At 37.9% G+C, this 14,095-nt stretch overlaps 1 long non-coding RNA gene across 1 annotated transcript; it reads right to left on the minus strand.

The window, feature by feature from the left end:
* Positions 1–1,647: 1,647 nt before the first annotated feature.
* LOC121238803 lies at positions 1,648–13,799 on the minus strand. Its single transcript, XR_005935176.1, has 3 exons — positions 13,662–13,799; positions 4,516–4,518; positions 1,648–1,658 (listed from the first exon to the last, which is right to left on the minus strand). It is a non-coding gene; the product is annotated as an uncharacterized LOC121238803 (long non-coding RNA).
* Positions 13,800–14,095: the final 296 nt, after the last annotated feature.

Below are 14,095 nucleotides of genomic sequence, written 5' to 3' on the forward strand. Positions count from 1 at the left end.
GAGATGTCGTGAGAGAGTGAGGGAGAGTGAGGGAGCATAGGTGGCAGATCGGGGCCATGGGTGGTTGGGATGGGTCGGTGGTGGCCTGAGGATGCCGGAGAGGGTGGTCACATGCCTTGGGTGGCGGCGTACAGTGGTGAAGGTGGCCTAAGGGGGAGTGGGCGTCCGTGAGAGAGTGAGGGAAGGTGAGCATGCATGGTGGCTTGGCTGGACGTGGGGATTGCTAGGAGAGGTGGTCGGTGGCCAAAGGAGGTCCCGGTGGTGGTGTGGTGGCCGGAGGAGGTTGAGCTCCCCCGTGGGTGTGGAGAACCCTTGCAAGAGAGAGGTGGACTTCGTGGGGGCAAACGACAGGGAGATGGAGGCCGAACTCGCTAGATGAGGATGGCCGGTGGGAGGGGAGGCTACCTTGGAGGTGGTGCCACCGGAGGATGGCACACGGCGGCGCAACAACATCAAGCCCATTCAGGCTATGCGCTGTCGAGAGAGAGGAAGAGAGAGCGTGAGAGAGGGAGACCGGTGTGGGGGGACTCTCCAGAGTGAAGTGGTGCCGGTGGAAGGGGCGGGGAGGCTCACCGGTGCACGACGGCGCCAGGCTAGGCAGTGGAGGAATCGGGCATGGGGGAGAGCTGCGTACGATGCACACTGAAGGAGAGGGAGGAGAGAGAGAGAGAGCCGGGGGAAAAGTGAGGGAGAAAGAGAGAGGGGTTGGAGTTTTATTCTAAAACCCAACGTCTGGGGATCTACGCAACGATCTAACGACGGACCTCAAACACTGATTTAAAATACATAAACGTTAATTTAATTAAAAGCACTGAGAGGAATTAAGATAGAATATTATTTAATAATATTCCTTCATCATTAATAAACTGATGAAGTATTGTTTAATATCTTTAAAGAATAAAATCGTTTAATTTAATTAGAGTTTTAAACATAATTTAAATCTCATAATATTTTTAAATAACTGGAATTATTTTAATAAATGATATTAAAATGATTTTCGACAATTATAATATTTTTGGAGCTCTTCAAAAATATTATAATTGTCGTATTTAAAATCAAGCTTAATTCAATAATACTAGAAATACCTCATATTAATATTTTCAGTACATTTAAAACACTGGGTGTACTTTAGAAATTACAAAATATCTTTAGAAACACGCCATCGAGGTTCAGCATGCATAATGAGGCTCACAGTCACTAGAGGGAAGGGCAGGTTGTTGCATAATCTCATCCTTGGAATTTGCTTACGTCAGAAAGAAGAAACGTACATCAGAAAGAAAGAACGTACGCCAGAAGGAAGAAGCGGAGTGTTACATTTATAAACTTCAAGAGGGGAGGGAGGCATTGGCCTTGGATGAAGATGAGGCTTTGGACTGGTGGAGGTGGGAGGTGGAGTGATGAGTGAAGTTTTCAGCTTTGTGTCATGTTTGGTCAGTTGAATAGTGCCCTATATTTTCATGATTTCTTCATGGTCAGGTGTAAGAGTGAGTCTATAGGTGCAGTCGGCTACATTGGTGTAGAAAATAAAACCAAAAAAATCAAAAGAGAAAAACATAAAGGAGGCCAACAATTTTGAATGAAAATTGTCCAGATTTTGGTTCCCTTCTTGTCTGTTCTCCTTGGTGTGAATTGGGAGCATTATTACCACCATTAAGTGGCTTTTTTAGGTGGTTAAGGGACTTGGGTGGTGGCATGGGGAGTGGCTCAACCAAGAGCAGAAAATTTAATTGAAACCCAAGGCCACTCGGTTCGGTTTCAAGTAGGCTTGTAATGAAATTAGTTGGGTTTCTTAGCATGGTTTCTTAGAGCCAAATCGTCCAATGCTAGAATTGAACTAGGAGGGTTAAGGTGAGGTGTAAATGATGAAATTTCCCTTGAGGAAATTGTGTAAAAGGCATCGGCTAAGGGCTGATTTGGTGCAATGCACATGAGGGTGCACCTAGGTACCGATTGGTGGTGATTTGGGCATTGACATGGATTTGCTTCTATTGACATGTGTTGGTTCAAGATTAAACTTCTAAATTTCTCTAAGAATAATGAAAATCAATAAAATAAAATAAAATTAGATAAAAAAAGTGAGAAATAATTTGAAAAAGAATTAAGCATAAAACATGGTTTAGAGGTCACTAATCATGTGTAAGTTGATTAGTGTCCTTAACTCAAGTTAGAAGCTTAATTATGGTCAAGTGGGAACCTTAGGGGTGTATGGCACTTCTTAGGCTTGAGGAAAACTAATGGTATGGTGTATGTGGGCTTCCATTAGAAGGATAAAAATGAAAGACAAGGCTTGTTGGGCCTTGTGAGTTGGCCTTGTTGGGCCATTTGTGTAAGACTTGGAAGTGGACTTGGTTATGGGTTATTGAATGGACCTTCTATCTAGATTTGAGGGCTCATCTAAGTCCTCAAAGGCCTACCATGTTTTGGTCCAAATGACAAGTCTTTCTAAGGTTGGGACAAAGGCATTCACTCTCACTAAGTTAAACCCAATGGCTTTATACCCATCACATAAGGTGCCTAATTTCTAAGGTTCTTCAAGAAAGGTCTATATTCTTATAACTCCCAAATTGGTCTAGGGCTTATGGTACCTATTCTTAGCTCATCTCATTCTTAGTAAATTAGGGCCGTAAAGTCTTATGTCCATCATGTAGGGCCTAAAGTCATATGTCCATCAAGTAGAGCCTAACATCTTATTTCTCCCAAGTTAGGCCTAAGGTCACTGTGTCTATCCTTAGCCTTTATACCCAAAAATGTTGGGCACTTAGTAAACCACTTTTTGGACCTCCAATATGCCATGTGTCATTCTCTTATGGGTCTCTTGGCTTTTTATCCTCAAAATTAATAAAGCAGTAAAATCTTCTAAAAATACTACTAAATTGGTAATATAAGCTCCTTTGCCAACTAAAACTTCAAAAATTTCCTTTTTTCAAAAATCACAATCTTATACTTGCTAGGATCATGGGTGCTAAGGCCAAGTCCTAAGAGGCTTTTTAGGTGGACTGTTACCATTCGTGAAAGCCTTTCGGGATTTCATGAAATTTCTAAAATCGAAAGAAATTCAATTTGTTCGGGTTGTTACACACAGTTTCTATGGTACCCCTGTGACCAACTGTTCATCTCGATTGGTCACGAGTCTCTCCTATACGTTTTAAATCTTGAACCTTTGTTTTTAAACTTAGCATATGGTTTTTAAATTTATCCAAGTGTTTTAAAACCTTCTAAATATTTTATGAGTCCAAAATCATCTTAATTTGGATTTAGTGTTATTGGATCAAGCCTAATTTTCAAGTAAGCCTCTTTAATTTTTGGAAAATCATTTTATTCAAATGATTTTATTTCTTTAGGAATATTATTTAATATTCATCGTTTTAGTTATGCTAAAAACTCCATTTATTTAGATGATTTTATTTCTCTAAGAAATATTTATTAAAACCCATCTTTTTATCTTATGATGAAAAGTATTATTTTTGGATCAATATATCAAACTTGAGTTTTAATATAGTCTCATTCCATGTTATTTTCATTTCTCTATTTCTTTTATTTAGTTTATTTTCATTTTCTCTAAGTTTAATCTCTACCCTTGGATTAAAGTTAGTAACCCCAAGTTGTAGGGCTAGGATCGGTTTTGAAGAAAAACCCTAGTTCCCCATTCTCTTTCTTTTCCTTCTCCCTCTTCCTTGCACTTGCATTGTCCCCTCTTGTGGCCCCCCAGCATGCCTCCCTACAAGTCAGTGCCATCGCCATCGACAGCACCGATTCTACCACCATGGCTAGCCGGTGACTACCGCCTCCTCCCTCTTGGCCTCACCCTCATCCCATAGATCTCCCTTCCCTCTTTTCAACCACAAACCACCCGTATCTTCCCTCTCTGTGTGACAATCTCTCTCTCTCTCTCTCTCTCTCTCTCTCTTTCACGGTAGCCGTCCTCACACCACTGTGTGCCACCAAGGACTAGTCATAGATGAAAGCTCAACTTAGAAAGCATCTCAAGCCACCGTCGTACACCACCCAGCCCCAACGCCCCTTTCTCTTCCTCTCCATTTCTCTATTTCTCTCCCCGCCGTTGCCATTTTCAAGCCAGTCACTGTCCACGGTTAGTTATGCAAAATCAAGAGCCAAATCCTCCGTGGAACACGCATCATTACAACCCACCTCAGCCAACCCCTATTTTTGCACCAACCGAAACAGGGTATCTCTCCTCCACTGTGAAATGCCTTCAACACTACCAGCTTATGAAACCCCCAGGTCACCACTTTGGATGTAACGGAGACTTGGAGCATCGAGATATGGAACACAAGGTTACATACCCCCGTTCATGATAGTTAATATACAGTGCATTCTAGAATGCAATTAGCAGTATGCAATAATCGCAATGGAATAAGGGTGACTAAACAAAACTTATGCCATAATGAACTAAAACATCACAATAGCATTGATAAAAATCATAAGTTCAAAACTTAAAGGTAGCATATCCTCATTACAAAATATTTAAAGTCAAGTCTCAACAATTAAATCAACTCTCTCATATGCTCTATCATAGGCATAGTTAGTGCTATGGACATCAACATTAGATCTAATCTCCTCTCTAGGCCCAGCTCCTCCTTAACTAATCGTATCCATTGGTCTATCCTAGTATCTCCTCTGATCCTGATACAACTTCTATCATTCTGAGTGGAATGATAGTTGTGACGCCCCAACCTCCGGACATGCAACACAAGGTTACATACCCTCGTTTATGACAGTTAATATGCAATTTATCCTAGTATGCAATAATCGTAGCGAAAATGAGGGTGATAAAAATAATTGATGCCAAAATGAACTAAACATCCCAATGATTTATAAACAATAAATATTTATTTCCTCACTTAAGAGGTCCACATAAGTTCAACATAACGTGGGAGATAGAATCTCCATAAAATAGAATCTTCATAGTCAGACTAACTCTCGCATTTGCTCTACAGTATATAGAGTCGTTGCTATGAAAGTTCAAATCAAGTCCAGCCACTTTTCTAGATCGGGCTCCTCCTCAACCATCTGAAGCTAGCGGTTGAGGAGGAGCCCACAAAGGTAAGATTTACGGTTCTACAGTATATAGAGTCGTATGTTGGGCCTGACACAACTTCTACCATGTGGGTCCACAAAGGTAAGATTTACTTGAAATCTCACTAAGTTAAACAACCAATTTGTACAGAGATAAGGTATGCATGATAAATGATAAACATGAGATGCATGCTATGCAGAAAATTAGTATTTGTCTCCCATCCAGGTTCCTCACCATTTTTCAGAAAAACATTGATGCACATTTTTTTTAGAGAACATTTTTCACATCATCCTTTCCAAAAAATGATATTTTGAAAGAAAAAATTTATTACCTCATCATTTCGAACACATAACATCTTGTCTTATTCTTAATATCATTAAAATAATGTATGGTAGCAACATGGTTCAGCATATGCACCATGAGCACCTGCAGGTGACCGTAGCACAACTCATATTGACACTACGTCTTTATCTGTAGACATCATTCTCAATGCATTGGTATTATAACATTTCATCATAAAGTATCATCATCATAACATTTCACCATAATGTATGCACCCACCAACATTAGGTGCCATATACGACTTCACTCCGACATTCTTTAAAAAGAATCCATTCGAAATCTGTTGATGGTTCTTTGTTAACCTAGAGGTTACCACTCCATTTTTACTCACTCTAGAGTGGACAGAGAAGTTCCACTAGGATAATTCCTTATCCTAGCCTTTGGGATCATAACAAAATTCTTTTTCATGCTATACTTGAAAAATGTATTTCATGACATGTGTATATGTAGCAAGCTTTTATGTGAAAATTACATATATATGCAATTGTGAAAATTGTGAAAATTTTCACATGTCATCTAAGCAAGGAATCAAATACTCAATGTATCATATAACATGTCATGCTAAAATGAAATTTATAATATGAATGTGGTGTTAATATAAGAATCATAAATAAATTATCTAAGAGTAAGTTAGAGGCTAACTTACAAACTTTTCATGTACTTGGGAAAATTGCTGCAGTTGTAATAAGAGTTGTTCTATGTTAGGAATTGCATAACCAAGGAAGATGTTTATAATCAAGAGGGTTAAGAATATTTACAAAACTGCCCTTATACTTTACAAAATTGCCACTAAAGCCTTAAATTTTCACTATTTTCAATTTGGCTCCAAAATTCACAAAAATTCACCAAATTTCACAAACCTCATCTTCTATGTTCTAAATATATAAATGACTTTAGAATTTCAAAAATCACACTAGTATGTCAAAATCATCCAACCCGTGGTATGCACAAAACTAAAGCTTCTATGCATGCATGTTTGATCAATTTTCATGAAACATAAATCCATAAACTAATCTTGGAACATGTTTACAACTTAGAAAAATGTCACACAAGTTAATCCCAACACTAGGCATGGAATAACACCAAATCATCCAAAAACATCAAACCGTGTGTATGCATGATGTTTCTAGCATCTATTTGTCAATGCAAGTTTTAAAGCCTAAAGAAATCATGCATTTCAATGCCTAACATGCTGATAATTGATTCTTAAAGGTTCATAAGGTCATCCTTGAGGAAATAAAACATGATATGCCAAGATCATTCTCATACAAGTGCAAACCGAATACTTAGATGAGCAACACAAGATATAGATTTATAAACCTATCATGACATGCTATTTTCCTCAAATTTAAACCTTTAATAAATCTCCCAAGACATTATTAAAACATATAAAATCATAGCAAGACATGTCATGGCTAAAATTTCATCCTAAAACAATTTATTCAATTAAAATTCCAAATCTGAACCAGTGCAACACCTTGAGTAAAACCTTTTATAAATCAATCAAATCCTCATTGTCATGCCATAAATCAAAGCTTAACATATCAATTTAACACCCAACAAGATATAAGGCAAGATCACTTATCAAAAGTCGTAGCCCTTGAGCTCTCAAAACTCAACTCACTCCAAGACCTCACTAAAGCTACTCGGTTTCAACCCTTTATCAGACTTTGAATGCTTTGCTCTCAAGAACACCAAAAGAAAGCTAGAGAGAGTTGTGTGAAGAAGTGAGGGATGATGGGAGGTATTTATAGGACTCAATGGAGGGTGAGAGCCAAGGGGGCATTGGTTTTGGCTCCAAGGAAGTGAATGTGATTGGTGTGTGAGGGAGGTGGTTGTTGATTGCATTTTCAGTTTTGTGTGATGCTTGGTCAGCTCAACAATAACCTGAATCTTCATGATTGAACCTTGGGAAGGAGGTAGAAGAAGCCCATAGGTGTAGTGGGCTGCATTGGTGTAGAAAAATAAAACAAAAATTCACAAAGAAATCAAACCATTGGCAACGATTTTGGGTTCCTTCAAAGCTGTCCAAATTTTTTATCCTCTTTTGTCCAATCCTCTTGATCTAATTTAGGGGTATTATTACCATCATTTGAAGATTTTTTAGGTGAGGACGAGAGGCATGAGTGGCTTCCAAGTGATCATGCTTTGGAAGAAAAAGAAAGGGACAAAATGGACAATGGTTTAGCCAAGTGGTTTCAAGTGTGCCTCTCTTTGTGCCAATTGGTTGGGCTGCCTTGGGGAGGTAATTGGTCAAGCAAGAACTTGAGTTCCTTGAAGGAGCTACAAGGGGAAAAAAGACAAGGGTGGTGGTGTGGGGAAGTGAGACAAATAGGTGCAAAAATTCTTTGAAGAAGCAAGGTGCATCCGGTTTGAATTCAACTACACTTCCTAAGGGAATAGTTGGGTCTTTGACTTGGTTTCTCGGAAGTATTTCGCCCAATGCTAGGTCTAAAATTTACGTGATGAGATGAGGTATGAATGGTGCAATTACAAATGAAAATATGGTGAAAGTGGCGTGAGCTAGGGGTTGGTTTGATGAAGTGCACAAGGTGATACACCTAGGTGCTGAATGGTGGTTATTTGGGCATTAACATGGCTTGGTTCCAATTGATATGTGTTGGGTCAAACCTAACCTTCTAGGTTAGTCTAAGAAAAATGCGAAACAATTATAAAATCCAAAAATTTTAGATCATAAATGTGAAGAAAATATTTTAAAGAAAACGATGGAAAAATCAGATTTGAGGTTACTAATCATGGGTGAGATGAATAGTGCTTCTTAACTCAAGATAGAAGCTTAACTATTGTTGGGAGGGAACCCTAGGGGTGTGTGGTTCCTCTTGGGCTTTAGTGAAACCAATGGCATGGTCTATGTGGCCTCAATTGGAAGGATGAAATAAAAGACAAGGTTTTGGGCTTCATGGGTTGGACTTGTTGGGCCTTTTGTGTAAGCCTTGGGTGTGGACTTTTGTGTAGGTTATTGTATGGACCTTATGTCCAGATTTGTGGGGCCTATCTATGGCCTCAATGGCCTACTAGGTTGGGTCCTCATCTTACATAATTCTTAGGTTGGGCCAAAGGCCTTCACTCTTATTAAGTTAGGCCTAATGACTTTATGTACTTCCCATTGGGCCTATCTTCCCTATGACTTTTTAGCATCTTATCCTTAGCCCATCACATCTTTAGTGAATTAGGAGCCTAAAGTCTTATGTCCATCAAGTAGGGCCTAAAGTCTTATGTCCATCAAGTTGGGCCTAAGGCCTTAGTGTTACTCCTAAGCCTTTATACCCAAAAAGCTTGGGCCCTTAATAAACCAATCTCTCGGGCCTTCTTAAATCCATCGAATATTTCTCCCAAATTACTTAACCCAATTATTTGGCAAAATATCCAATATGTCACTTGTCATTCTATCATTGGCCTCTTGGCACATTTCCTCAAAATTAATGAAGCATTATAAATTCTCCAAAATAATACTACTAAACCAATGAAGCTCCAAAAAATTAATTTTCCTCAAAATCCTTATTGCACTAGAATCTTAATAATTCTACTAAACCCAAAGTATATGACCCTTTTTACCAAAGTATAAAAAATGTTCTTATTCTTACATAACCCAACTCCTAATTAACTATTATTAAGGCTACTAAGGTCAGGGCTTAAGGAGCTTTTTAGGTGGGATGTTACAATAGTGGTTTCACAAGGGGTGAGATTTACTTGAGATCTCAGTAAGTTAACCAACGTGCACAAAGATAAATTATGCATGATAAATGATAAATATGAAATGCATGCTATGTAGAAAATCAATATTTGTCTTCCATTCAGATTCCTCAATATTTTCAAAAAAACTTTGATGCACATTTTCTTATGGAGAACATTTTCCAATTCAACTTTAAAAAACATAACATTTTTTCATCATTAAGCCATCATTAACATTGACATTAACATCATAACATATGGTATCATCACAGTTCCCCATATGAATTGCGAGTATCTACTGATGACCGTAGTACAACTCATGTTGAAACTACGTTGTCTGCAGACTCATTCTCAATGCGTTGATAATATAACATTTTATCATAACATCATAACATTCATCATGATGTATGCACCGACCAGTGTTAAGTGCCATAAAATTTGACTTCGGTATTCTTTAAAAAGAATCAATTCAAAATCCGTTGAATGTTCTTCATTAACTCAGGGGTTGCCACTCCATTTTTACTCACTCCAAAGTGGACAGAGGAGTTTTACTAGGATACTTCCACATCCTAGCCTTTGGGGTCGTGACAAAATTTCTTTTCATGAAATGAAAAAAAAAAAAATTATTTTTCATGGCATGTGTTAATAAGTATGCTTCATGTAAAAATGACAATTTTGTATAACATGCTCAAATGATAAAAATTGCACATATCATGTAAGCAAGTAGTTATGTACTCAATATATCACATAACATGATTTTTCATACTCAAAATGACATTTATAACATTAATGTGACATTTATCAATAAATTATAAATAAATTATCAATGTGTAAGTTAGAGGCCAACTTATAAACTTCTTGAGTTTAGAGAATTGAAGCGGCTATAACTGAAATTTTACTAAGTTAGGATTTGAATCTCTAAGGAAGATGTTCATAATCAAAGGGTTTAAAAATTTGGTATTTACAAAACTGCCCCTATACTTAGCAAAATTTCCACTAAGGCCCTAAATTTTTACTATTTGCATTTGGTCTCCAAAATTCACAAAAATCATATTTCCTATATTCTAAAATCATCAATGCGCTTAGAATTACAAGATTCCAACCACAACCATATCAATTACACCCAACCCATGGCATGCATTTCATAAAGGCCTATGTGTGATTTTATTCTATTTAACCTCTATGGATGCATGTGTACTCAAATTCATCAAATGGAAGCCATGAATAAAACCTTAGGGAAAATTTAAAACTTAAGCTCAGGTCATAAAAGTTCATCCCAACACTTAAGCATGGCTTAAGACCAAATTACTACTAAACCATCATTTAAGCATATTTCTAGCTTTGTTCACGCAGAGATGTTTTAAAACTTAATCAAATCATGTATTTTCATTCTTATACCAATCACAAGACTTTTATAAATGCACATTATTCAAGCCTAAGAAAATTAATTAAAACTTCATGATTTAAACTTAAATAAAGTAAAAATTGAAACATGCTTGATGATCAACCCAAGATATGAATTTAAAACCTATCATGGCATGCTTTCAACCTCAAATTTAAACATTAAAAATTTATTCTAAGATATTTGTGAATCATATAAAATTAAATCAAGACATGCCATAGCTAAAAAAATCAACCCAAAATAATTTATTTCATCAAAACACCAAATATGACCCAGTTTGACATTAGCATGCTAAACCTTAATTAAACTAAATCAAAATCTGATTCTTATGCATAATTTGAAACCTAACATATCATTCTAAGAATACTTACAAAAATCATGGCCCTTAAAGCTCCAAAACATACTCACTTCAAGAAATTCAAAAACTCACTCAGTTTTCGCTCTCTTGCACACTAAGGGGAGAAATGCTCTCAAGAACTCAAGAGAAGGCTTGGAGGAGTGGTGTGGGAAAATGAGGATGTGAGGGAGGTATTTATAGGCTGCAAGGAGGGTGAGGGATGTTGGCTTTGGATGAAGAGGGAGGTTGGGATTTGTTGAAGTGGGTGGTGGAATGTGGTGATGCAAGTTTCAACTTGTGTCATCACTTGTGTGGGTGAATAGTGTTCAACTCTTCATCATTTCTTCAATTTTAGGTGCTGCATTGAGTTATGTGGGTGAAGGTGCTGCCATGGTGTAGAAATAAAAAAAAAATGCAAAGGATTGCATGGTGAGGTCTTGCTAGTAGCCGTCGGGTAGGGATTTCCAAAGCTGGCTAGATTTTCATCACTTGCTTGTCTCATCTTCTTGGATTTTTTTTTACAGGATGCTTGATTGGCTGCCAAGTGATCAAGTGTGTGCAGAAAATAAGAAGGAAGCAAAGTGGTGGTGTTAGTCAAGTGATGCCTAGTGCCAATGCCAATCAGTTTTGGCATTTATCTGGTCAACAATCCCATGATCATTTGAAGGGCTTCTTAGGGATTGGAGGGAATGGGTGGTGGTCTGTGGGAATAGCTCAAGGAGGAGTAGAAAAATTATGAGGAAGCTAAGGGCACTCGGTTTGGTTCCAACTAGTTTTCATAAGGAAATGGTTGGACTGTGGTTCGGTTTCTTGGAGGAATTTCGCCCAATGCTAGGTCTAATTCATAAGTGATGAGATGATGTGTGATTAGAGCAATTAAAAATGAAAATATGATGGAAATGGCGTGGGCTAGGGGCTGACTTGATGAAGTGCACATGGTGATGCATCAAAGTGCCGATTAGTGTTCATTTGGGCAGTGACAAGGCTTGGTTCCAATTGACATGTGTTGGGTGATGTATAAACATCTAAACTAGTCTATGATCAATGGAAATCAATAATAAAATCAACAAATTTCAGAAAAAGAAAGTGGAAAATAAGTTAAAGAAAAATTATGCTAAAAATATGGTTTAGAGGTCACTAATCAAGTGAGAGTTGATTAATGCTTCTTAACCCAAGTTAGAAGCTTAACCATGGTTAGATGGGAACCCTATGGGCGTGTGACACGTCTTGGCCTTGAAGGAAACCAATGGTATGGAATATGTGGGCTTCAATTAGAAGGATAAAAATGAAAGACAAGGCTTTTAAGCCTCGTGGATTGGGCTTGTTGGCGCATTTGTGTGAGTCTTGGATGTTGGCTTTTGTGTGGGTAATTGAATGGACCTTATGTCTAGATTTGAGGGCTCATCTAAGGTCTTAAAGGCCTAACAAGTTTGGGTCTAAATAGCAAGCCTCTCTTAGGTTGGGCCAATGGCCTTCACTCTCACCAAGTTAGGCCCAAAAACTTCATGCCTACCACGAATTGGGCTCAACTCCTAAGATTCTTCCAGTGGGGCCTAAAATCTTATAAATCCAAATGGGTCTAGGCTTATGGCGCCTATTTCTAGCCCATCACATTCTTAGTGATTGAGGGCCCTTAATTAAACAATCTTGAGCTCACACCTAAATCCATCCATACTTAGCTCTTTTTGCCTAAAAAAATAATGCCAAGTGTCATACCACTATTGGCCTCTTACTAGTTAATCCTAAAATAAAATACTAGAACTCTTCCAATAATTCTAGCTAAACCCAAATTGTGATTCTTATGCTAAAAAAAATTAATCTCAAAACTTTTCCCTAAAAATAAATCAACAACTTACACTAACTAGGATTATGGGAGGTAAAGTTAAGTCCTAACGACTTTTTAAGCGAGTTGTTACACAGTTTCCACAGTCACAACCGTTAGCCACCAAGGGGACACTGCCTTGCACCACCCTGTATGGCTCCACCCAACCCAACCGCACCTTCTATTTCTGCAAACAGAGTAGAGCACCACCAACAACCAAAATTGAACCACCGTGGACCAACAAGTAGCAAGCTACTCGAGCTCATCATTGCCACCTCTAGCCTGCTGCATCGCTGCCTAGCTCAGCCCCTCAATATATGGTATAAATATCTATCTCTTTGTGAAGTTGAAATGGTGTTGTGAAAGGTGCTTTGTTGTTGATAATTGTGAATTGTGAAATGTGCTCTGTGTTGTGCACTGTGAACTGTGAATAGTGTAGTTGTAATGTGGTTGTATATAGTGTGAAGTGTCAGGTTAAGCTATGTAGTTTGGATATGTTGTCTGAAGTGATGAGATGATTGTGTAGTTTGTAAAGTGGTAGTATGCCATGTGAAGTGTTGGGATTGTGGAGGTTGGAATTGTGAAGTACGATGATTGTATTGGTTGAGAACTGGTAAAACCATGTGTATGTTGGTTTGTTGTACATTAGGTTTAAACCTCAGTTTTTGTATATGTCAAACCACTAGAAATCATCGTGTACTTGTGAGCCACCTCCTCAAGCTTAAACCGACGTGAACAACTATAGATTACACCAAACCAGTGCAGAATATCTTGTTGTATTACAAAGAAAATATTCAACTTTCCTTCCTCTCAGCTCTCATCACCTTAGTCACTAATTTAGCTTGTTTCGCACCTCAAAAAGGTATCTCAGCCACTACAACAACAACAACAAAAAACAAATAGATGCACATCCCTTACTTCAGAAATTTTATGCATTTCATACTCCCTCAACAACAGCTTCTTTCACCTCTTCCTCAACTCTTCAACTCAAGCCTCTTCTAGAAGCCACCAAAGCAGCAGGTAAAACCCCTCTTTTAATTCTGTCCAAAACTGAAGCATAGCAGCAAACAATTTCTGCAATATGTGTTTCCTCCTCTGAATATTTGCAATTGTTTCCCTCCTACTAGTTTTTGTTTGGTCGACTTCTTAGCTTGTTTATCTCCATTTTATCACTTCTAAATTGGTGTAATAGGAATGTATTAGAAAGAGAGAAGATTTGAAAACAAGAAAATAAACAAGTTGTTGGTTGTCCTACTAGTGTAGAAAAATTCAGCCACTTTAACTCTTGATTTCTCTTTAAGTTTTAGCCCCTTAGTTGCCTTTATTTCACCCTTCAACTCAACCTCAATATGTGAAATTATAAGTACCAAATGTCCTTAAAATCTCAGACCAAAACCAGCTTTAAGTAGATGAAATTGAGGTGGACAACAAGACACAGCATAAGCAGAAAATGATAGCGCA

This window comes from Juglans microcarpa x Juglans regia, chromosome 1D, assembly GCF_004785595.1.
Source record: "Juglans microcarpa x Juglans regia isolate MS1-56 chromosome 1D, Jm3101_v1.0, whole genome shotgun sequence".
In the NCBI taxonomy this organism is placed as follows: Eukaryota; Viridiplantae; Streptophyta; class Magnoliopsida; order Fagales; family Juglandaceae; genus Juglans; species Juglans microcarpa x Juglans regia.